Source organism: Mesoplodon bidens (assembly GCF_964165515.1).
Source record: "Mesoplodon bidens genome assembly, chromosome: X".
NCBI classification, from domain to species: Eukaryota; Metazoa; Chordata; class Mammalia; order Artiodactyla; family Ziphiidae; genus Mesoplodon; species Mesoplodon bidens.
In genome coordinates this window covers 40717547-40741875 of record NC_138163.1, presented here as the reverse complement: position 1 = coordinate 40741875, position 24329 = coordinate 40717547, and the positions used below count along the sequence as shown (strand labels likewise).

Genomic DNA, 24329 nt, shown 5'->3' with positions numbered 1-24329 from the left:
ATAGATAGGAAAACTACCAACTTTGGGTTACTTTGTGAATGATCCTATATGGCTTAAATTGATGGTGTGAAAGATCAGAAAGAAATGCAGTTTGAATAGAGCTTTGAGTCTGAGGCTCCTTTCTTAGAGCAAAATGTTAGCCTCTGTAAAGGACTTTTAGATTTTGGGTAACACAAAAGTAGCTTAGTTACATCAAGATGGCTATCATAGAAGTATTCATTAAAATAGAGTTCTACTTTGTTGAGCTTGTTAAACAGGAATCTCAACCAGCATCCAAACAGGGCAAGTTTTATGTGTTGGAAACTACCAAGGCACTGAGACACAGTGCCTTACCTGGGTACCCTGTGGCTTTGAAACTGTGACCACTGTACTTCCATTAAAGTGACATTTCTTGACCACAAACTCTTACTGAATTCTGACATCCTCAGTGTTAGTAAATAAAGTAAAGCTTCTATGTAAGCTTTTTTGAAAAAAAAAACAGGAAAGTGTAAATAGCATATGCATGGGATTCTTAATATTTTGACTTATTCTAAATTCTAACACTTGAAAAATAAACTAAAATAGAATGCTAAGTTAAGTAATTGAGACAAATATATCCATACTTGAAAATTTAGCTTGCACAGTCCCTTCATACAGACATTCTAAGTCTGTAAATTTAAGTTTTAAAGCAGGTGGAAGCTCTTCAGTGGCAACTTAACAGACACCATAAAATGTAGAAAACTGAAGTACTGTATTAGTGTATCTAGAAATTTTGTGTAAAGAATTCCAGAAACCATACCAAACCTTGGGCCAGTTACTGAAAGCCAGAAATCTCACTGTGGATCCTCTTGTAAATGTGTGTGGCGGTACACTTCACAGTCCACACAACACGAACATGTTGAAATCAGTATTTTTGTGCTGACCCAAACCTGACCCAGTACAAAATCTCTCATACCGGAAATTTAATATTTCCGATAGCCAGATTGCTCTCTCATTTCTTTTTCACCTTTCTGTGCCTTTCGTATGTTCTTCCAGTTGGTTAATCATTAATTAATATTTAATGAGCCTTTTTCCCAGTGCCAATTCCTTCTCTGCTAGTGTAGCCTTTAGGCAGTATATGAACTCCCCTCTTCTGCCCATTCAAGAAGCACTGGCATTTACTATAGGTTAATTTCTCTAAGGAAATTCATAATAGCAGATGAAGTGAGGGTTCCTTGACAAGATCAAGGCCGCACCCTGAGGCATGCGGGATCTTAGTTCCCTGACCAGGGATGGAACACGTGTCTCCTGCATTGGGAGCGCTGAGTCTTAACCACTGGACTGCCAGGGAAGTCCCAGGCCACTCTTAATTTAGCAATTTTTGTAGTGCATATAAAATGAGAAGTAATTGCACCAATTTTTAATTCTTAAAAAATTTTCCAAGCACACATTTCCTGAACAAAATGGTTGTGACTGAAACAGGAAAGGGCTTAGCCTTTCTCTTCTACAGCTGTGCCACAAGCCAGTCTCTTGACCTGACCCTGGAGAATCCGTCAGACTCTGGTCCTTGGAGCTGATTTTGGACCTGGAGTGAGCCAAAGGATTGGAATGCACAATAAGGAGGGGAAACCTCCACGCGTATTAATGAAAGAGGTCAATTATGACACAGAGGCCAAGAAGAAGAAAGGGTCCTCTGGGAAGCAGGAGCATGTCTCCAAGTTTTCTCTGGTGAAAGGAGACTGATGAAAATTGACATCCATTTCCAGTCAAACGAGTGGGAACCACGTTATTTCCACCTTCCCTTCCCACCTCCAACTCTCATTCCTTTCCACATGGACAAACAGACCAGACAGGTGATTTTGGTCAACAATTTACTTGGGCACGAAGCCAAAAACATGAGAGCCTCGTCCTGTCCATATATCTGCTCCCTAGACCTCGTTGGAAAGGGAAGATTGCTGAGGTTTTCCCTCTGCGTTGTTCCGCACGCAGGCTGATTGGAGCAGAAGAAACTAAGTACTAGTATTACTAGTCCCTTCCCATGCCGAGATTCTCTTTACGATTCTGGGTTGAAACTGTACAGAGACTTAAATAGGGGCTTGGTGACGTTCAAACTCTCGCTCCAACGTTCTCATCTCTTCGTTTATTCCACACGAGTTTTTGGAACGTGGTCCCCGAGCCAGGCTCTGGGGACGTCTAATCTCTTCATAGCCAGGGAGGGGAAGAAACAAGAGCGGAGGACCAATCTCCGCTCCCAGCCGCAGAGTTACAGTCCCCATCCCTCCAGGGCGCCCATCCCGGTGCCTATTCTCCCAACTCCCCACCCAGTTGACGTGACAGGCTCGTGGCCCAATCGCCTTCCTGGTTCCCAGCCGACTGCTAGCACCACCGGAGCCAATGGCGGCGGCCGAGGGGCGGAGGGGGCTGGCAGGAGGGGAGGGAGCGCTGGCTTTAGAACCACAGCCGCAAAAATTCCGAGCAGCAGAAGTTGTCTGAGTGAGTCGGTTGGAGGCTGTCTGGCCAGATCCGGTACTCTGCGACTTTATGTAAGTGCTCTGCAGGCGCGGGAGGGCATGAGGGGAGCGGGATCCCTGGGCGTGGGCATGAGTGGGTCCAGGAGAGAGCATCTCCGGGGACCTCGGCAGGAACGTGCCTGGCACGGGAGGCGGGAGACTGAGAGGGAGGCTGCAGAAATTTCTGTCCTAGACCTTGGGCGCCAAAGCGATCGTTCGCATCAAGGACGGGTGGGAGTGACCGAGTGTTCCCCACGACCACCGCCCGCCGCAAACACGTTTTCTGCTCTTCACTGGAGAGACGGTGCTTTCTCACTAGTTGCTCTTAACTTGTTGCCAAACTTGGGCTGGAGTCCTTGACGCCAGCCCTTGCCCTTCTCCCCTTCCGTGGCGGCGGCCCCGAAGTGGAAACCAAGCGCCTAACTTCCCTCTGTCGTCCTTCTTCAGCTGCTGCCACCTTCCTCCCCCGCTCCTCCGCCGGCTCTGGACTCAGGAAATCCCGGAGCCGGTCGCCGGCGACGCCTCCAGCCCCCGCTCGCCCTCCTCGGGTGACCTCACGGGCTCACCCCGGCCCCCGGGCTCCACGGGGTGCGGTGGCCCAGGGAAGGAACGAGGCTCTGGTTGCCTGCCTGCCGCCTGCTTCCCTGGCCGTTAGCGAGCGAATCGCTATCGCACCGCGTCTCCCTATGAGTAAGCACTTTTTTCCTTTCAGTAGCAGGACATCTCCGGGCCATTAGGGCAGTACCTTTCCGTTCTCCTCTCCCCAGATCCCGCGCCGCCCGTCTGCTCCCTTCTCAGCTCCTCTGGCTCTGCAGCCTCGACCGCGCGGTCGGGGCAGCGGCCGCCCGGCACCTCCCGGGGCTCCTCTGGAGGCAGAGCCGAAGGGGCGGGGGGCGAGGGCAACATCCCCCTCCTCCCACAGAGCTGCACTTGCCGGTGTTTACTTTTCCCCACTCGCAGTACTTAGCGGTCTAATGAGAGGCCGGGGGGCGCCGACCACCCCCGCCCGGGCTTCTCGCCAGTCCCAGAGTTGACGCCGCCGCCGCTGCTACTTGCTCTAATGTGCTGGCGGCTCCGACGGCCAGGCTCCAGGGCAGAAGATCCCAAACTGGGAGGTGGAGTGGGCTTAATGCTTTCTGACATTTCCTGTACGCGACGCAAATTCTTGCTCCACACCCGATCTGCACAACATGCCGGGTGGTACTCGAGGTTGAGTTTAGAACTAACTGGGTTGGAGAGCCTTGCCGTTTAGGATCAGATAGACGGGATGCTCGGGGTGCCCGACCTGTTACCGGGGATGGGGGGTGGCGAAGAGAGCCTGGCTGGCTGCACAGTAGGTAGAAACCTAGGTGAAATTAAAAACTACTGAGAGGTAAGCGCACACTCTGCTTTACAGGATGTCACAGTGTATTTGGGAGCTTAAACTTGATCCTGAAGATCCAATTTACAGTGAATTCCAACATAGTGGCCGAAGCCCCACATATGTCAATTGGCATCACGTGCCCCAAGTCTCTGATGCCCCTAGGGTAATGGTCACATGACTTCTTTTGACTTTAAAACTGGAATGTAATGGCTGAAGTTCATTTTCCCAAAACTACCGTGACAAAAAAGGGGAAGGGGCGGTGTGAACTAGCCTCTACTCAAGGGAGTTCTACTTGGATTTGGATGAGGGGAACAGAAAGGGAATTTGGTGCTCAGATTTTATCCAAAATAAAAAACAGAAGGTGTTTTTAAAATAAGGGCTTGAAATATGTTTGTGCTGGGATATATATCTCCCCTGTGGCCCTTCAATCTAGTTATGGCTTTTCTAAATTTAAAAAATATCTTACTAATTATTTTCTAGAAAAATCGTCCATTTATTCATGCCCTATTTCATTCCTAAATGATAGATTTGAAGCCATATCCCATAAGATAGTGTTTTTTAAAAAATTAGGCTTTGTCCATGTCCCTGGGTCTGGCCTATATTCCATTTGAACTGTTCTCTATATTAGGCATCTGCTTGAAGGTGGTGGATAATCTCTTGGCTAAAATTAACCATCAGTTATTGTGGTTTGGAATTAATTGGATCAGAAATCAGGCAGGAAGACAGTGGACACTAAATTTAAGAAATCGAGCTAGTTGGGTTTTTATCTGTCAGTACTTTAGTAGAATAATGAGAGGCCACAGAAACAACTCCCATAATGACCAATACCCACCCAAGTGGCCCAAGTTAAGGTTGCTGTTGGAAAAACGTGGCATTTTTTGCTAGTCAGATTATATATTGCAGAGTGTAGAAATGGGCAGAGGAATCTCTGAGGTTGAGAGTTTAAAAGCTTTACTTATTTACAAAAATGGATCCAGTTGATACATATTCAGTCTTGAAAACAACTAGAGCAGCTAAAAATGAAACTGGGAATATTTAAGAGATTTTGGCTTTGTATGCTTCAGCCAAAAATCCTTGTCTACTTACTGCAGCAACCTCTGAATGACTTGAGCACTACATTTTCATGCTGTGCATGGGTTTCTGAGCCTAAAAACTAGAACAACTTTAAAGCACATAGTTCTGACCACAAGGCTAGCCTTGCGGCACAGATTAGCTGGAAGTGGACTCAAACTGCACCTGAGTTAATTGGAGTTAACTACACTGGTAGATAGACCCCCCCTAGTGGAAGAGAGGTGATAATATAATTTTAGATGGGACTCCTAACAAATATTTAACCTTAAAAAAAGAAGAGCACAACTATCCAACTAGGTTAAAGTGGTAGGGAGATAAGTTCTTTTTAAAATAGTATTAACTCATGTCAAAACAGGATCCTCACTAGGCTCTCCAACCACAGTCTTTCATTGTCTCGGTGTGTCCACTCATTTACAGCTACTGACTTCATTTTTTAGTCATATGATCTAATGAACCCAGGCTTTCATTAAAATTAGAGGATTATGAGTCTAATTCTTAATTTCTACAATTACATCTAGAAAGTTATCAAACTCTTTACCTGGGGTGGGAGAGCCAAATAATGCTCTGCCTTGATTTAACACAGACAGTCAACACTGAGGTCCAAGGTCTCTAGTCTAGTCTGATGCCATCATTTAGGGTCAATTGCTAAAAATGTCTAGGCTTAATGCATTTTGGGTAGAAGGATTAATTATAACTAGTGAGTAATATTTGGGTTGAGATTAAGTCTCTTCTACAAATGGTTGCAAGCACATTAGACTGACTGTGACTGTTTATACTGGCAGAATGTCAATATCCAGGGCACTATTAGGAACCCCATGAAATTTTGCTCCTAGGCAAACAGCGTGACTCTTACAGAAAAGAAGGGGGTAGTAACTTGGCCATGGTGCCTGAGCACTAAGGAGATTCTTTATGGTGAAACTGATGAGAAAAGGAAGAAAATTCACTTGCCATTTTTCCATATTCTGTTTTAAGCATTTCTACTTGCCTTTCCAAGAAATTTACTGACATAATATTCTTAGCACATATGATAAATTCAAGAATTTGCTATTGCTATAATCTAGGTGGAATGAATATGCCAAACTGTTTGTTTTTGCTGTTTAGTACATATTCCAAAAGTAGTGGGTATAATAAAATTGAAAACGAACATCTATCAATACAAGAAAACTTGGGTAACTGTTTTTGGAGTCATTTTGTACTTGCTCATGCTCTTTTGGTGAAAAGTAATCCGGAGGGGGAAAGTTTAATCTGTGAAAATAATAAAACTCAGTTTAGAAGAAAACAGCTAGATCATGTTTTGAGTCTATAATTATTCTAGAGAGTGACACACCATATGATGTATGTTCATTGTGTTGGAGGTTTCAAAAGTTTTTTGGATACATTATACTGTCTTTTAGATACCAGTGGTCACGACTAGCTGTTTTTAGTGATGAGAGCTTTGGTTAAAATTATGGCCTAGAAATATAAAAAACTGTCTGATCATGAAATGTCAGTCTCAGGAGAAGATCTGATAATACTTGGGCCAATGGTAGTTATGGAGGCGAGACAGTTTCCAAAAATTCAATATGCTTAATAACACTGAAGTTGCCCTATTCTTAGCACTTGAGAGACAAATATTGGTGAGTATAAACTGTTTTAGGGATGAAAAAGCATTGCTGTTAAATGAAAATTACAATGCTAAGGGGGATGTATGTTGGACTTGCTTCAGAAGAACTAGATTCTAGACATGGCTCTGCCACTGACTCATAGTTTGACCTTGAGCAAGTCACTTAAGATTATTATACTGATAATTAACATTGAGTACATACATGTGCCAGACACCACGCATTTTCTCAATTATAAAATGAGGGCATGGCTTAAGGATTTTGGTCTGCTGGGATTTTTTTTCTTTTATAAGATATATATTTTATATAGATATAGTCTGGCTTATTTCAGCTATATTTATCAGTTGATTTTTTCCCAATTTTAATGCAACTATATTGAACCAAGCTAAATACCTTGTAGGCAAATTGGTGACTATCCAGGAAGATGATCACTAGTGGCTTATTCCATGACTAATGTTATTTCTTTAAAATATAGAGGTACCATTTATATCATTCCTTATCAAGGATTTTTGGTGCATTAAACTTACTGATTTTATATTATGACAAAGCTTAATTTCTCTTAACGGTCTAGAAATTTGATGATAAGGAGGTAGTATTGTTTATCGGAAAAGGCATTGAGTGTGGACTCCAGGATCTTTTAGGCTTCTACAGTTTGCACAGACAGGCCATCTTCAGTAAATCATGGAAGTTCTCTGTTTTCATATCTGGATTTTAGTTTATTTGTAAGCCATCTGTTTTCAATCTGTGTATTTCACAGGCATGCTGAAAGGATAAATGAGCTATGTAAGCCTTGGCTCTTCAGCAGACAGGTGCTATATAAATTCAAAGTACTGTAGTAGTATATCATAGAAACACTAAAGCTTTAATAAGAGTTTACAGAAATGGTAGAATTCTCATCACTTAAGCCTTGCCACATTTTTACTTGTCTGTAAATGTTCTCCAGCCATCCACTTTTACAAGCTAAGAAGAAATAAAGCCAGACATAATGTAATGAAAAATAAGAGAAATGGTTGATAACAAGAGAATAAAAACCTATATGTGTAATACTTTCTTTTATTTTTCTTCCCTCAAATATTGTGCCAAGTAGCCTGTAAAAGCCATTAATGTGGTGGTTGTTTTTTTTTTAACCTTTCCCAAGTAACTACTGAGCAGTATTTTGGCGTTCATTGGTAATGGTTACAAAATACTTTGGCTTGTCATACTTCATTCTTAGTTTTGTGATTGCCCGTAATAGGAGGTTTTGTGTAAAATTACGCATGAAAAATCAAATGTTTCTCCTTATAATTGCACTCTAAATTGAATATGCAGGTATGGAAAAGTGCATAATGGAGGAGGTAAACTTATGTTTAAGTGGTGTGCCATCATTAACACAGAAAAGTTGAGAAGTTAATGCAGGTCTTCATTTGAAAAACAAACATGTTGGGCTAGATGACTTGTGAGGGGTCATTTTCTTTTCTTTTTTTTTTTGGCTGCATCGGGTCTTCGTTGCTGTGCGTGGGCTTTCTCTAGTTGCAGCGAGCAGGGGTTACTCTTCATCACAGTGTGCAGGCTTTAGTAGTTGTGGCACGCAGGCTCAGTAGTTGTGGCATGCAGGCTCAGTAGTGGTGGCTCGCAGGCTCTAGAGCGCAGGCTCAGTAGTTGTGGCGCACGGGCTCAGTTGCTCCGTGGCATGTGGGATCTTCCCGGACCAGGGCTCGAACCCGTGTCCCCTGCATTGGCAGGTGGATTCTTAACCAGTGCACCACCAGGGAAGCCCCTGAGGGGTCATTTTCAACCCCCACCCTCAAAACTATTAACTTGGAATTAATTTTCACTGTCTATTGTCATCTTGCCAGTTACATGATAGTTCTTTAACTCTGTCATTCTTTGTGTTATTATGCATTTTTATTTTGTTAAAATTATGTTTGCTAACATTTGTTAAAATAGCATTTGTGAAGTGTTAGTACTTAATGAAAATGGAATAAGCAGAAAGCCTTGAGTTAAAGGACTTTTGAAATAACCTGATATCCTATGACTAGTTCTGAAGAGAAGTTTCTCTTTGTTAAATCATTTTCTTTTATAAAATCTGACCTCTTATTTCTACCATCTCTGTTTTAAAAGATTAAATAGCAAATCATTTTTTTGTAATCTTGTAGCCCATATATTGGAAATACAACTCTGATTCTCTTAAGCTGTTTTAAATTTATATGTATATATAATACTTGTTTACATAAAAAGTATGTATATAAAATTTTTACTTTCTATAAAATAGAATTTGAGAGGGCAGCATAATAGCTTTGAATATTCATATTATTGCATTCTACATTATATGCTCTAATTACATAGTGTTGCTCTCAGATTGACATTCTGCTATTGACACTGAATAATACATTGTCCTTTATAGACAAATGTAATTTTTAAGCTTTTTTTTCCTGTATTTCTTTACTTGCTTGCATATTCCCATTTTTGCCATTTCTTATTGTTGTTTTTGACATCTTGGTGCTTGTATTTCAGGTGGGGGAGAATTACCATTTAAGATTGTTTTCTCAGAGGTGAAAATGATAAGACATGATTCCTAGGGTATATCCTATTGCTATAATAGTCAATAGGTATATTTAGTTAATCTGCTGGAAAAGTGTCTTAAGTAGTGTGTACTTAGGATATTTTTTAATCAGTTTACTTTGGATTAAAAAAATACAAGACCACTTTAAAAATATGAGAAGAAAACAAAAGGGTTTATAAAGAAGAAAAATAAAAATTACTCATAATTGTACCACCTGTTCATATTTTTCATCTGTTTCCTGTGTAGAACATTAGATATTTTTCAAATTGGGATCATACTGTATATACTGTTTGTATCCAATTCTTTTAACTTATATTATGAACATGTTTTCCAATGTAATCAGATTTTTTTTTTTTTTTTTTTTTGCGGTACGCGGGCCTCTCACCGCCGCGGAGCACAGGCTCCAGACGCACAGGCCCAGCGGCCATGGCTCATGGGCCCAGCTGCTCCGCAGCATGTGGGATCCTCCCAGACTGGGGCACGAACCCGCGTCCCCTGCATCGGCAGGCGGACTCCGAACAACTGAGCCACCAGGGAAGCCCGTAATCAGATATTTTTGAAAATATTTAAAATTACTGCATGATATTCTATATAGTCAATATTTCGTAATTTATTTCACTAATTCCAGGTTGTTGGAAGTTTTTGTTCTTTCCATATCTTATAGATAATGCTTCAGTGAACACCCTGGGGCAAAAACCATTTCATGACTCTGATTATTTCTTTGAGATAAATATTTAGAAGAGAAATTGCAAAGATTTTTGTTTTAAAGATGAATTCCTTTGACAATCTCTGAAATTTAAACATTGGTGTAAGCAAAAAGAGCCTTGATTTCAAACAGCAGCTCTCAAAAAAAAAAAGCCATTCTTTATATAGTGTTTCATATGGAGCTGGTTTAGGTAAAGTATATGTCTTGGAAATATTTTGGTTTCCTCTGATCTAGTTAGCAGGTGCAAAGGAGGATGAAGTAGAATCCTGTGGGGTGTACAATCATAGGAAGTTCTATTTTTTGAAACAGAACTGTTAATTGGGGAAGGGAGACAGGTTTGTATTTAATTAGCCTTTAGATTTCAGATTGCTGTAAAACTCAGTTCAAGTACAGAAAGCTTACTTGTGACCATAAACTTTCAGTATCATGAAGAGACTTTTAATCCTGAAGTTGGTTAAATGGCTGTATATATATAAACATATATATTTATATATTCTTTTTCAGCTTCTTTGCCATTATAGGTTATTACAAGATATTGAATGTAGTTCCTTGTGCTATACAGTAGGCCCTTGTTGGTTATCTATTTTATATATAGGGTGTGTATATGTTAATCCCAAGCTTCTAATTTAACCCCCCCTTCCCCTTTGGTAACCATAAGTTTGTTTTCTATATCTATGAAATTACCATATTACCCAGCAATCCCACTCCTGGGCATATATCTGGAAAAGACGAAAACCCTAATTTGAAAAGATACATGCACCCCAATGTTCATAGCAGCTCTATATACAATAGCCAAGGCATGGAAGCTACCTAAGTGTCCATTGACAGATGAATGGATAAAGAAGATGTGGTACATATACACAAGGGAATATTACTCAGCCATAAAAAAGAATGAAATAATGCCATTTGCAACAATATGGATGGACCTAGAGGTTATCATACTGAGTGAAGTAAGTCAGACAAAGACAAATATCATACATCACTTATATGTGCAATCTAAAAAAATGATACGAATGAATTTATTTCAAAACAGAAATAGACTCACAGACATAGAAATGGCTGTGTTTGTTGATAGGCTTCTTTATCTCGGGCTGTCAGCCTCTTGAAGTACAGCCACGCCTCAGAGATACTTCAGTTGGTTCCAGACTATCGCAATAAAGTGAGTCACATCAATTTTTTGGCTTCCCAGTGCATATAAAAGTTATGTTTACACTATTCTGTAGTCTATTAAGTGTGTGATAGCATTACATCTAAAAAAATGTACATAATTAAAAATACTTTATTGTTTAAAAAATGCCAATTTTCATCTGAGGCTTCAGTGTGTCCTAGGAACATCGAAGATCACTGATCACCAATCATTATAACAAATATAATGATAATGAAAAAGTTTCAAATGTGGTGAGAATTACCAAAATGTGACACAGATACAAAGTGAGAAAATGCTATTGGAAAATGGTGCCAATAGACTCACTTGATGCAGCGTTAGTACAAACCTTCAATTTGTAGAAAGTGCAATATGTGGAAAGCGCAATAAAATGATGTGTGCCTGTACGTTGACAATGCTCAATAAACTCAAAGTTTTATGTTTCATTCACGTTGCTTAAATAACTAAACGGAGATCCAATAGTGGTAAAACTGGTGCCACCAGTTAATTTGTGCCTAGTTTCAGTATATGGTGAATCCCCAAATTACAACACTTGACTTAACAAACATTTTGTGTATTTAAATGGCTCATTGTACACTGCATATCTCTCTCTAAACTTATCCCATGCTGCTTCACAGACCCTTCCTGGATGTCTGTCTCCTTACCCCAGTTCACTGGTGGCACTAAGGACCATGTTGGTCCAGGCATCCCATGATGACCCAGAAGTGATGTGGAAAGTTTTGTCTGACTGGACAACTCGTTCTTACCACCTCCTTTTTTTGTTCTCAGAGGGATCATGTACATGCTATATTTCATAGTCAGAATGGATTTTAGCATAAAATATGGGTTCCCATGGTTTTGCTATTTTATATCTCTGTGACATTGGGGAAGTTCCTTAATTCCTCTAAACCTCAATTTCACTATCTATAAAATGGGGATAATATCACTTGTTTTCAGTCTTGTCTTTAAAATTAAAGGAGAACATTTATAAAGAAACTGGCATATATTAGGTGCTCAATCAGTGTTCCCATTTACAGGTCAATTAATATTGCCTTAGGTGATCTTTATCAGGTATCTGTAGCTGCCTCTTCATTTTCCTCTAATTTAAACTTCTTTTTTCCTTAAGTATCACCATTGAAGATAAATAAGATACTTTATTTTTTCTGTTTTATTTAATGGTATTGTGAAAATATGACTTTCCAATGCTTTTCATTACGAATGTGGAGGATTTTAACAATGTTCCAGGTGGAAGAAGCCTCTTGGCTTAGCTAAGAAACCCCTTTACCATTAATTTATCCTTTTATGAAGATATGCCATCCAACAGTCTAAATTCACCCTCAAAGGAAAATTGGAAACGTGACTCTTTTAATACATTACAGACACCATTATAAAGTCACTGCCACTAACAAATTTAGCTTAGAGCAGGGTGAAAGGTAATAGGTAATGTTGATGCCTGTTTTTGGGGGGAGGATAAAAAAGCTTCAAGTTCTTCAGTGTTTCTACAATAGTAGAAATAGTATAAACATGAATGTTTAAAAGTTTACCTTTGAAAAAATAGAAAAGAGAAAATAAGTTAGTGAAAACTTAAAATGCTGGGGAAGGCAGAGAGTTATAAATTAAATCAGTATCTTTCCAAGATGACATATAGCCTTTAGACATGGGTGAATCCAAAACATATTAATTTTAAATTTACGATGCCCATTATTTCCTCTAGTGGAAGTTTTCAAAAGCAAAAACCAGGAAATGATGAAGGACATTGACACATTCAACAAATATTTTGAGCAGTTTGTGGGTCTCCAGTTTAAAGCTACAGTTGAATCAGTTTTGCAAGTGGTTATGAATAATTAAAATTTTATATTTTGTCTTATGATAATTAAAAAACAAATATATCCAAACTACCATGCAGTATAGATAACCAAAAAGTAATACTGATAGATTTACATGTTTAAAGATATAAGCCAACCCATACATGTGGTATCTTATCCTAAATCAAAGTTTTCCAGCATTAGTTGGGCCCCCAGCCCCGCGAAAAATAAAAGCAAACTAGAATATATTTATAGGTGCAAGCAGAAGATGGCAAACTTCCCTAACCAGAGAAGGTTTGTGTAAAGATGAAGGGAGGATTGTTGTGTCAAGTACCTTGAAATGTGTAAAGATTATATAAAAGGCAGCCTATAAGGCATTTATAAAGAGATGTAACCCTCAGGAAAACTTTAAAATGTGCCCAGAGTTCTCAAGTATATATTGAGATAGTACAAACTATAGATGGAGTAATAGCCAAAGATAGTAACATGGACAATGCCTTAATTAGTCTGTTTGTGGAGTGACTTCATCATTCAACTAAAATAAGTTTAATGAAGACTGTTAGGTGCTAGGGCTACAAAGATGGTAAGATACTCCTGCAGTCTGGAAGAAAAAACGTAATATTGGATTTCATGAAACCTAAAAATATTCTTACATGTAGAAAAAGAACTTAAATAAGGCCTTTTTTCTCAACATAAAATAATTTCTAAATTTAAACCTTGTGTGAACAAAGACGTTCATGTATAACCCAATATAATCAAATCTAAACTAAGAACAAATCAAATTTAAACATTGTTATTTCTTTGCAATAATTATTGCATCCTAAAAAAAGTGCCGACCATGAGTTAATTTTACTTAAATAGAACATTGCTCAGCCTATAAATGAAGGTCAGCAGACACCAGTGTCTTGGAATAAAATAGCCCTTTGGCAAGAAAATGAGCCACACCCCATTTAGTTTTTACAAAAATAAAATTCTTTCCAGCTTTACTAAATTGTAGATGTTGTGCACAGCGTGTACTTCTGCAGTAGTTCGTTCTGCAGCTGTGGAAATATCCATGTATGTAGAAGCCCTAAAAAACATTGATTCGCCATTACTTGCACATGCAGCTCTCATACTTTCTGTAGTACAGCATTCTGTTAAGTTTTATGTGACTCAAGGATAATAGCGAGTAACTACAAGTATAGCTGACACCTTAATTTTCTGCCTTGAACTTCTTTTTTTTTTTTTTGCGGTACGCGGGCCTCTCACTGCTGTGGCCTCTCCCGTTGCGGAGCACAGGCTCCGGACGCACAGGCTCAGCGGCCATGGCTCATGGGCCCAGCCGCTCCGCGGCATGTGGGATCTTCCCGGACCGGGGCATGAACCCGTGTCCCCTGCATCGGCAGGCGGACTCTCAACCACTGCGCCACCAGGGAAGCCCTGCCTTGAACTTCTTGACTGTCCCAGACTTTAAAATGAGCTGAAAAACCCAGGATTCCAAATCTGGTCATCATTTCATTTGGTGGGAGGGGATCAAATGAATGCAGTATATCTGGATGTACTGTCTGCAGTACATGGTTTTCTTCAAAGACGTTACTAAATTCCTGCCATGTACCATGGAAAACACTGTTCTTCTAGGGAGAAAAGAAAATAAACCCATTCTCCTGGTTCTTTCACAGTACACCTGGCAGACAGCAGGTCTCCATAAATATAATACATTTGAAAGAGGGTATAAATGGCCATGGATGGCCCTTGCTGATAAAGATTAAATTGTGAAAACCTAATCAGCAAATGGGTAACTTATGAATCATAGTGAATAAAATACATATTGATGTGAACCTGTCAGAAAACTAAGCAAATGGCTTCCTTGGTTTTCTTCCTCTTTTACTTGTCTTAAGTGAATGGTCAGGAGTGAATATTACGTACGGATGGCACTTTCATTGTGAGAACTGCTTAACTTTAGAATCAACCAGGATATTGGGACATATTAATATTTTTTCACTTTTTAAAGCAGTGTTATTGAGAGAGAATTCACATTCTGTACCAGCCATGTAAATTGTACAGTTCAACGGATTTTAGTATATTCACAGATATGCACAACCATCAGCAAGTTTTGAACATTTTCATCACCTTGGAAGAATGAAGGAGGCTTAAAACTCCAGAGTTTTAAGCTATGCCTCTCCCCAGCCCTCCACCTCCCCATCCCTAAGCAATCACTAATCTTCTTTCTGTCTCTATAGATTTCCCAGTTCTGGACTTTTATGTATAAATGGAACATACAGTCTTTTGTGACTGACTTCTTTCACTTAAGCATATTGTTTTCAAGGTTCATTCACATTATAGCATGTATCAGTACTTCATTCCTTTTTATGGCGGAATAATAGTCCATTGTATGGATATGCCACATTTTGTTTATCCATTCATCCATTGATAGACATTTGGGTTGTTTCCACTTTTAGGCTGTTATGAATAATGGTATATGTTAACATTAAATGTCTAACCACTGGTCAGCTAATGAGTTAGAAGTGGTACTGACAATATAACATTTCATTTATCACTGGTCTGCTGTTAATGTAGATCCTTGCTTTGACTCTGAGCAATATTGATTTCTACATCTAAGTGTAGCTAATTTTTTCCTGTTTCTTTTCTTTTCTTTTTTTTTTTGCGGTACACGGGCCTCTCACTGTTGTGGCCTCTCCTGTTGCGGAGCACAGGCTCTGGACACGCAGGCTCAGCGGCCATGGCTCACGGGCCTAGCCGCTCCACGGCATGTGGGATCTTCCCGGACTGGGGCACGAACCCGTGTCCCCTGCATCGGCAGGTGGACTCTCAACCACTGCGCCACCAGGGAAGCCCCTCCTGTTTCTTTTTTTTAAAATTTATTTATTTTTTAAAATTTTATTTATTATTATTTATTTTTGGCTGTGTTGGGTCTCTGTTGCTGTGCGTGGGCTTTCTCTAGTTGCGGCGAGCGGGGGCTACTCATTGTTATGGTGCGCGGGCTTCTCATTGCGTTGGCTTCTCTTGTTGTGGACCACAGGCTCTGGGCATGCGGGCTCAGTAGTTGTGGCTTGTGGGCTCTAGAGCGCAGGCTCAGTAGTTGTGGCGCACGGGCTTAGTTGCTCCGCGGCATGTGGGATCTTCCCGGACCAGGGCTCGAACCTGTGTCCCCTGCATTGGCAGGTGGATTCTTAACCACTGCGCCACCAGGGAAGCCCCTTTTCCTGTTTCTTGATGCTTAGTAGCTTATTATCATCAACTTGTTCCCAACACTACCTTATTCCTTAGTAATATTTCTGCTTGAATAATGGAAAGCCTGTAAAAGTTGTATAATCACCTTTTAAAAAACTTGTATAACAGATTTATACAAAATTCCTTGTTTATACACATTTATTGAATACCTAGTATAAGGAACAAAAGTAAGCAGTATTAAGTATTGCAGAAGTAAATGACAAATGCTTTGAAACACAATGGTTTTCAGTCAACCTAAAGCATCATTGAGCACATTTAATATTTATTTTTTAAATTTACACTTCAAATGTGAAATACATACACAGAACAAAATTCAAAAGCTATAAAGGGACATAAAGAAAATAAACCTCCTGCCCCCGACTCCGACTCCAATCCCCCATTTCCCTTCCCAGGAGGTGACCATTAGTACTAGTTTCTTGTCTATCCACCCAGAAATAATATTGAGTACATTTGACACTTGACATTTTCAGAAGAGCTTGGTGTTTTACATGTAGAAAGTGCAGCAGTAAGTTTGAGGGAGTCTTTACCTTTTGACTCTTCAGGGATGAACATGAGAAGGAGGGATTATCCAAGGATGATAAGAATCAGTTACAGATCAGAGTTTTTCTTTCAAGAACCCTTCAGGTCAATATAGCTAATGACACCTAGAACCAATCTCTGCCATTATCTTCTGTATTCAACCCACAGAGAAGTTCCTGGACCTAGCTGCCTTATTCTGGGCAGGCCAACTAGGAAAGGATAGGCCTCCCTGAGAGAGGAGGGCCGCAGTTCAGTCAAGAAAAGATACAATTTCCCGGAGACCCATTTAGAACTTCCTATTTAATTACTTAATTCATTTAACAGGCCTTTATTAATTATCAACAGTGTGCTAGGCACTGTTATCACTAAGATAAAGAACATAATGTGCCATCGTTTGAAGAGCTCAGGGTCTAATCCAGCCACTGATTTTTGCAGATGAGGCGACAGAGGTCTAATGCAGTGGTGGAGGACAGTGGTGGGGCATGGGGTCTCCTGATACCTAATCCATCACTATTCTTGCCATAAATTTAAATACCACATCCAGAGTCCAGCGTGGTTCACTAGGAATGCCTCTTCCACCCTGAATCAGTTTATACAATCTGGAGTTTTCTTTCAGATGTTAACAAAATGGCAAATGCCATGTCTTTAAAGTTGACATAAACTCTCTGAAACTCACTTCACCTATAACTTAAGCAACATTATTTAACTCGCCCAACTCTTCCATAGCTAATGAAAATTCATTAGTAATAGCTTTAAAGTGGTAAATTATTTTCTAGGTTGTATCTTCAACCAAAGTACTCTTATGCTTACAAAGCTGCAGTCCTAATCATTGATCTTAAAGAGTTTCCTACATTGTATTGCATCCAAAGGATTTTGAAAACTCTAATGCCAATATATTGGATATACATTGTAGGATTTATTACTCTTTTTTTTTTTGCCACACCACGTGGCTTGCAGGATCTTAGTTCCCCGACCAGGGATTGAACCCTTGCCCCCTGCAATGGAAGTGCAGAGTCCTAACCACTGGACCTCCAGGGAATTCCTGGATTTATCACTCTTGGTTTCTTCCAAACTGGATTTTCTCTCTCAGAGAGCCAGTAATTCCCCTTTTGTACTACTCCTCACCAAGAAAAAAATTCCATTTTATTCATTGATTCATTCACTTATTCAGATATTTACTGAGTGCCTCTATAGGTCAGGTTATTTTCTAGGCACTGGGGATTATACCTGTGACTGAAACAAATGAAAATTACCATCCTTATGAAGCTTACATCCTACTAGGGGAAGATACAAAATGAACAATGATATAGTATATTCGATGGTAATGTATTATGGAGAAAATTAAAGTTGAGGGTATAGGGAGTGGGAAGAGTGCATTGCCATTTCAAATCATGTGGTCACAGGAGGCCTCACTGAAAGGAAGATATTTGATGCAAGACATGAAAGAGATCAAGGAGTGACTATCTGGGGAGAAGTGTCACTTAAGTAAATATTTCTAATAACAGATACCAAAATTGTCATGCATTGGTGGGTTCTTGCCCTGAAATTCTCCTTTATATCAGCTTGTTATTTTGGTATTGAACAGAAAAAAATATCATTTACCCAGATCAAATACTCTAGTGGAGTCATGAATTGACCATATATGCTAAGACTATAGTGTCAGTAGTTATGTCTATAGTATTTTGGAAAAATTCATGGGAATAATGTTTAGGATATGAAATTATTGCATATAAGTTTTCTTCCCTTTTCCTATCTATTTAATTATACTATATTCTGTGTTTAATTCTGAGTTAGATTTTTTAATTGAACTTTTTACTTTGCAGAAATTGTAGACATGTACTTGTAAGAAATAACACAGAGAGATCCTGTGTGCCCTTTACTCAGTTTCCCCCAGTAGTAACCTCTTCAAGACCATAGTACAATACCCAAGCCAAGATGTTGACATTGATACAGTCAAGATGCCGAACAGTTCCATCACCACTAGAATCCCTTTTGTTACCCTTTTGTAACAGCACACACTTCCTTCCACCCTCCCCTGCACCTGCCCCATCTCTACCCCTGGAAACCACTAATCTGTTTCCCATTTCTATAATTTTGTCATTTCAAAAATATTATGTAAATGAAATCAGAGTACGCAATCTTTTGGCTTTTTTCATTCAGCATAATTCTCTAGAGATTCATCCAAGTTGTGTATATCAATACCTTCCTCCTTTTTATTGCTGAGTAGTATTCCATGGTGTAAATGTACCATAGTTTTTTTAACCATTCACACACTGAAGGACATCTGGGCCATTTCTAGTTTTGGCTGCTACAAATAAAGCTGCTACAAATATTTGTGTACAGGATTTTCTGTGATTGTAAATTTTCATTTCTCTGGGATTAATGCCCAAAGAATGCAATCTCTGGGTCATATGAGAGTTGCATATTTAATTTTATAAGAAACTATCAAAATGTTTTTTGGTAGTGACTTGTACCATTTAGTCTCCTACCAGCAACGTATGAGCGACCCAGTTTTTCTACATGCTTGCTAGCACTTAGTATTGTCACATTTTTATTTTAGCTATTCTGATAGGTGTGTAGTGATATCCCATTTTTGTTTCACTTTGCATTTCCCAGTTTGTTAATGATTCTGAGCATCTTTTTATGTGTTTGTTTCCCATCTGTATATCCTCTTTGGTGAACTATCTGTTCATGTCTTTTGCCTATTTTCCAATTAGATTGTTTTTTAATGTTGAGTTTTGAGAGGTCTTTATATATTCTAGATAACAATCCTTTGTCAGATATGTGGTATACAGCTATTTTCTCCTAGTCTGTAGCTTGTCTTTCTATCCTCCAAGTAAGGTCTTTCACAGAACAAAAGTATTATTTTGACAAGGCCAAGATGATCAATGTTTCCTTTTATGGATTGTCTTTTTGGTGTCATGTCCAAGGCCCCTTCACCAAACATGGTTCCTGATGAATTTTTCAAAAAATTTTTTCTAAAGTTTTATGGTGTTATGTTTCACATTTAAGTCTGTGGCCCATTTTGAGTTAATTTTGGTGTAAATCTTTACACAAAATTACACAAAATGAGTTCTAGGTCAGAGTTCTTATTTTTTTCCCCTATGGTTGTCCAGTTGCTGTAGCACTATTCCACCACTGATGAGCTTTTGCACCCTTGTCAAAAATCAGTTGAGCTTATTTGTGTAGGTCTATTTCTGGGTTCTCTGGCCTGTTCCATTGTTCTGCATGTGTTGCTCTGTAACCACACTATCTTGATTGCTGTAGCTACAAGGAATGACTTAACACCAGGCAGAGTGAGTCCACCCAGTCTATTTTTCAATAAATTTTTCCTGTTCTAAGACCTGTTTCTTTTCACATAAATTTTTAGAATAAGCTGGTCTATGACCACAAAAAAACTGTGCTGTCAATAGGAGTTACATTAATAAATTAGAATTTTGAGATTGCATATGTAATGTTAATTAAGTTAAAAATGGTAATTCCATTAAGGAAGACAATTTAATTTCTTCTATAGTCTTATGCTAGGTCTTATTTTCTAAAGTGGTGCCTACTTTTATGATTTCTAAATCACTGAACAAATATTAATTGGTCATTTCTCTTCAGATATAACTTGGATATCTTTTTTTAATTGCCAATATTGAAACTTTTTCAAAGGAATGACATATTCTTGATTTAGGTATATAACTTTCAAGTTCTAAATCACTGAGATGTTTTTGAATTTTAAAATTATTTGAAGAGTTCTTTCCAGAATTTTTAAAGACTCCCCACCCCACCTTAGATTTCTCTTTGCAAGACTCCTAAACCTACTGCCTTAAGTATGGTTTACCTCTTCTGTTGTTTCAAACAAATGCATTAACCCACATAGCAAAACAGAATATGCCACTAAGTCATTGGGATTTAGGGTATTGGAGTTTAGGATGTGTTTGTTAGTCATGAATAGTAAATCAAAACATTTTAAATGAAAACTTTTGTGTATTCTCATGCTTTGATCTTTGATTCTGAAAAATAAAATCTTAAAAATTACAAAAAGAATCTGGTAAACCTCTTAATTTAAAAAGGGCACTTGGAAACTTACTATTAGGGATTAAAAAAAGAGGACTGTTAAACTGATTAGGGCTGAAGAAGAAAGGAACAGAAAATGTCACCTTGTTTGGGTGCGGGAAAAGTGAATGAGATCATGCTTTCATTTCTGTCTTGCTTTCTCAAGATAAAGCTTTTCCACCCTTCTTTCTGCTTCATGATTCAGGGTGAAAGCACCAAAAATACTTGGCTCTCTTTCCCATCCTGTTTATATTCTAAATTGGCTTTTATTGTTTCAATAAATATGTCACTGGCAGCCTATAACATTATGAATATGGCATTAAGTGGTTACACTCAGAAAGGAGGAATTTGAAAATCACAGTCCAGATATACTACCTTAAACACAATTAACAGAATTACTTCTCAATAAGGAAAACTTACCTAAGTTATAGCATGTGGCTCATATAGTTTTAGTATAATTATTACAGTGAAATTTACTACCACTAAGCATTGTGTACAGAGTTCTGAAAGGACAAAAGTGCGATCCAAGAATAGTAAGCCAAGATGTCATTCAGAAATAAAGGTACTAGGCAGTTCCCATGAATATAAAAGAACTCGTAGAAAAGAGAAATACTCGAAAGTGAAATTCAGCCAATTAAAAAATAGGGCAAAATTAAGATTTTAAGAATAGAGGAGTCTTGGTAAAAGAATGTATGATGATCATTGAATCCATTTAAATACAGAATTAATACTGAAAAAAAATTTACTACCACTAATATCAGTGATTTGTTTCTTCCCCATCTACTCCTAACTTTGTTTAGGTTAATAGTCACAGCTACAGCAAAACCTATCCTGTGATGGAAAAAAAGTGTAATTTAAGGAAGAACGCAGTATAATGGTACTCATCAAACAGATATTCCAACTTCTTTCTTCACATATAGCTTATCTGCATTTTTGTATTTGGTCTAATGAGAAACTTTTAAAAGCTCATTCTCTAAAGCAGTGAATTCTCAGAGCAAGTGAGCCTACCATAGTCTACCCCATCAAAAGAACCCTGCTAATGGCTTAGCCAATTTCTGAGGTAAGAGTACCAGGGAGAGGGATAAACTGGGAGAAGGAAGAAGTTGCTCTTGCATGGATGACTTTTTGCTAACAATATGATTTTTAGCAAGCAAAGGACACAAAAGTTGTTTGATTTGTGGCAGAATTAATTATGAGACTTTTTAGCTGTACCAGGTTAACAGATTGCCAAATAAAATACTGAGCAAGCAAGACTGGTCAGTTACAATTCAGTGTCTAGAAATCTGAGCCAGCATTAGTGTTATGTTTATGGATTCAACTCCATCCTCAAAGAAATACAATCGGGGTATCAGCAAAAATAAAATAAGAGTTATGGGGTATCTCCCAGACATTTGAATAGAAAGGGCACATAACACTGTGTGAGACCACAGTATTTTTGCAGCCAATCTTAAGGATAAATCTACATTGTATTCAGGATGCTGTGTTGGGCCAAAACTTAACAATGACCATTATGTGTAGAAAATAGCAACCATTGTTGTTGCCTTAAACTCTCTCTGGAGATTAAAAAACATTTTTAATTAACCTAATAAAACCCCGATGGCAACATAACCAAAGAAATTAACATAACCAGAGAAGAATGGGTAGAAGCAGAAAACCTAGTGCAATTGTTGAGTTATCCTGGCAAAGGAACCCTGAACTATGTGAAGCGGGTGACTGTTTACTATTTGTCTAAAGAAGCAACTCCAAAAGTACACACATAGGGCCTCCCTGGTGGCGCAGTGGTTGAGAGTCCGCCTGCCGATGCAGGGGATACGGGTTCGTGCCCCGGTCTGGGAGGATCCCATATGCCGTGGAGCGGCTGGGCCCGTGAGCCATGGCCGCTGGGCCTGCGCATCCGGAGCCTGTGCTCCGCAACGGGAGAGGCCACAACAGTGAGAGGCCCGCATACCGCAAAAAGAAAAAAAAAGAAAAAAAAGTACACACATACACACAAACACGCACACATTTGGATTTTTCAGCTAGATCTTTAAGCGGGCTGTTTCAGGACAAGCTCCCAAAGAAATGGAATTAATTTGTGGTGTGTTTTTGTTTGTTTTTTTAATTAATTTATTTATTTTTGGCTGCGTTGGGTCTTCGTTGCTGCACGTGGGCTTTCTCTAGTTGCAGCGAGCGGGGGCTACTCTTTGTCGCGGTGCACGGGCTTCTCATTTTGGTGGCTTCTCTTGTTGGGGAGCACGGGATCTAGGCGCGTGGGCTTCAGTAATTGTGGCTGGCGGGCTCAGTAGTTGTGGCGCACGGGCTTATTTGCTCTGTGGCTGGTGGGATCTTCCCGGACCAGGGCTCGAACCTGTGTCCCCTGCATTGGCAGGCAGATTCTTAACCATTGCGCCGCCAGGGAAGTCCCTGTGGTGTGTTTTTAAAGTGTTTATATATATATGTGCTTGCAAGAATTACACGGAGGAATTAGACTGAGAGTACTTGGTGATTCTTGATGTGAATATTGGCAACCTTAAAGATGTTTTATTAGACAACAAGGCAACAGTTTTCCTCTGTCTTCACAATAATAGCAGAAGTCAGAAAATATTCCACATGCAAATATATCTGAACCTCTTCATGAATGCATTTAACACTTTGAAGTGATGGCAACATCTGGTAACAAGTAGAAACCAGCGTCTTATAAACTGTGGTTTCATGTTACCACTTCATCTGAATTAGTCATTTAAGGGAGTTTTATAAGTCTTCCTAAAAACTGACAAGGTTAATCTTGGACTAAGGCAGACAGGCAGGAAATGCTGAAGCGGCTGTTTCTTTTGAAGGTTTTGTGATTCCTTGTGAGGTCAAAAAGTAGTCGTTTTAAAGTTAAGAAAGCTAAAGCACTGAGATCTTGACAGCTTAAGTGCGATTTTTCTTTTGTGTGTGTGTGGCAATTTTGAAGGAAAACTTGATAAAATTCAGAGTTCTTTATACCTTCCATTCCACTTTTCTCTGAAATGCCCTTAATTTCGAAAAGTGGAGAATTAGAAAATCATTCAGCTGCCATATATGATCATGGATTCGGTGCCACTAGAGAGATGTAACCTACCGTTTCTTTGGCTGGATTACTTCTTAGGAATCACCCTATTTTGTAGGGTTACCCAATGGGACAAGAGTAGATGTCTTTTATGTTTATTTATGTGATTTGCATTAAAAGTGCTAAAAGTTTATTCTTTATTATGTAATAAACCACTATAGCACATGACAGTGAGTTTAATTCCTTTAGCATGCAATGTTATTATCACAAATTTATTTAACAGATACTTTTTTCCTTTGAAAGTAAATATTTGTTCCTGAATTTTTTTCTTCCATTTTGTTGAGACATAATTGACGTACAGCATTAAGGTGTACAGTATAATAATTTGACTTACATACATCATGAAATGATTATCACAGTAAGTTTAGTGAATATCCATCATCTCATATAGATACAAAATAAAAGAGAAAGAAAAAATTTTTTTTCCTTGTGATGAGGACTCTTAGGATTTGCTCTCTTAACTTTCATATGTAACATACAGCAGTGTTAATTTCTCATATTGTACATTACATCCCTAGTACTTATTTATCTTACAGCTGGAAGTTTGTATCTTTTGATTGCTTTCATCCAATCCCCCCGCCCCCACCCTCCTTAACAGATACTTATTGTGTGCCTACTGTGTGCCAGGCACTGTTCTAGATGCTTGAGATAGATTGGTGAAAAGACCAATCACTGCCCTCATAGAGCTTAATAAATATTAAAGATGAAAACAATGGAGCAATTTTAAATCCTTTAATCTATCACTCAGCTTTTAAAGACCTACATTGA

The 24329-nt window shown here is 39.0% G+C and overlaps 1 protein-coding gene across 2 annotated transcripts in view; it reads left to right on the top strand.

Moving 5' to 3' along the window:
• Positions 1–2395: 2395 nt before the first annotated feature.
• Positions 2396–24329, top strand: part of PLS3 (plastin 3) — a 90040-nt gene continuing 68106 nt past the window's right edge. The window contains exon 1 of one of the 2 annotated variants that reach the window (XM_081221894.1): positions 2396–2501. The gene's annotated coding sequence lies outside the window, so the exon portion shown is untranslated. Of the gene's footprint in view, positions 2502–3139; positions 3159–24329 lie in introns of those variants that run through there. The other variant, XM_081221896.1, reaches the window with a different exon arrangement.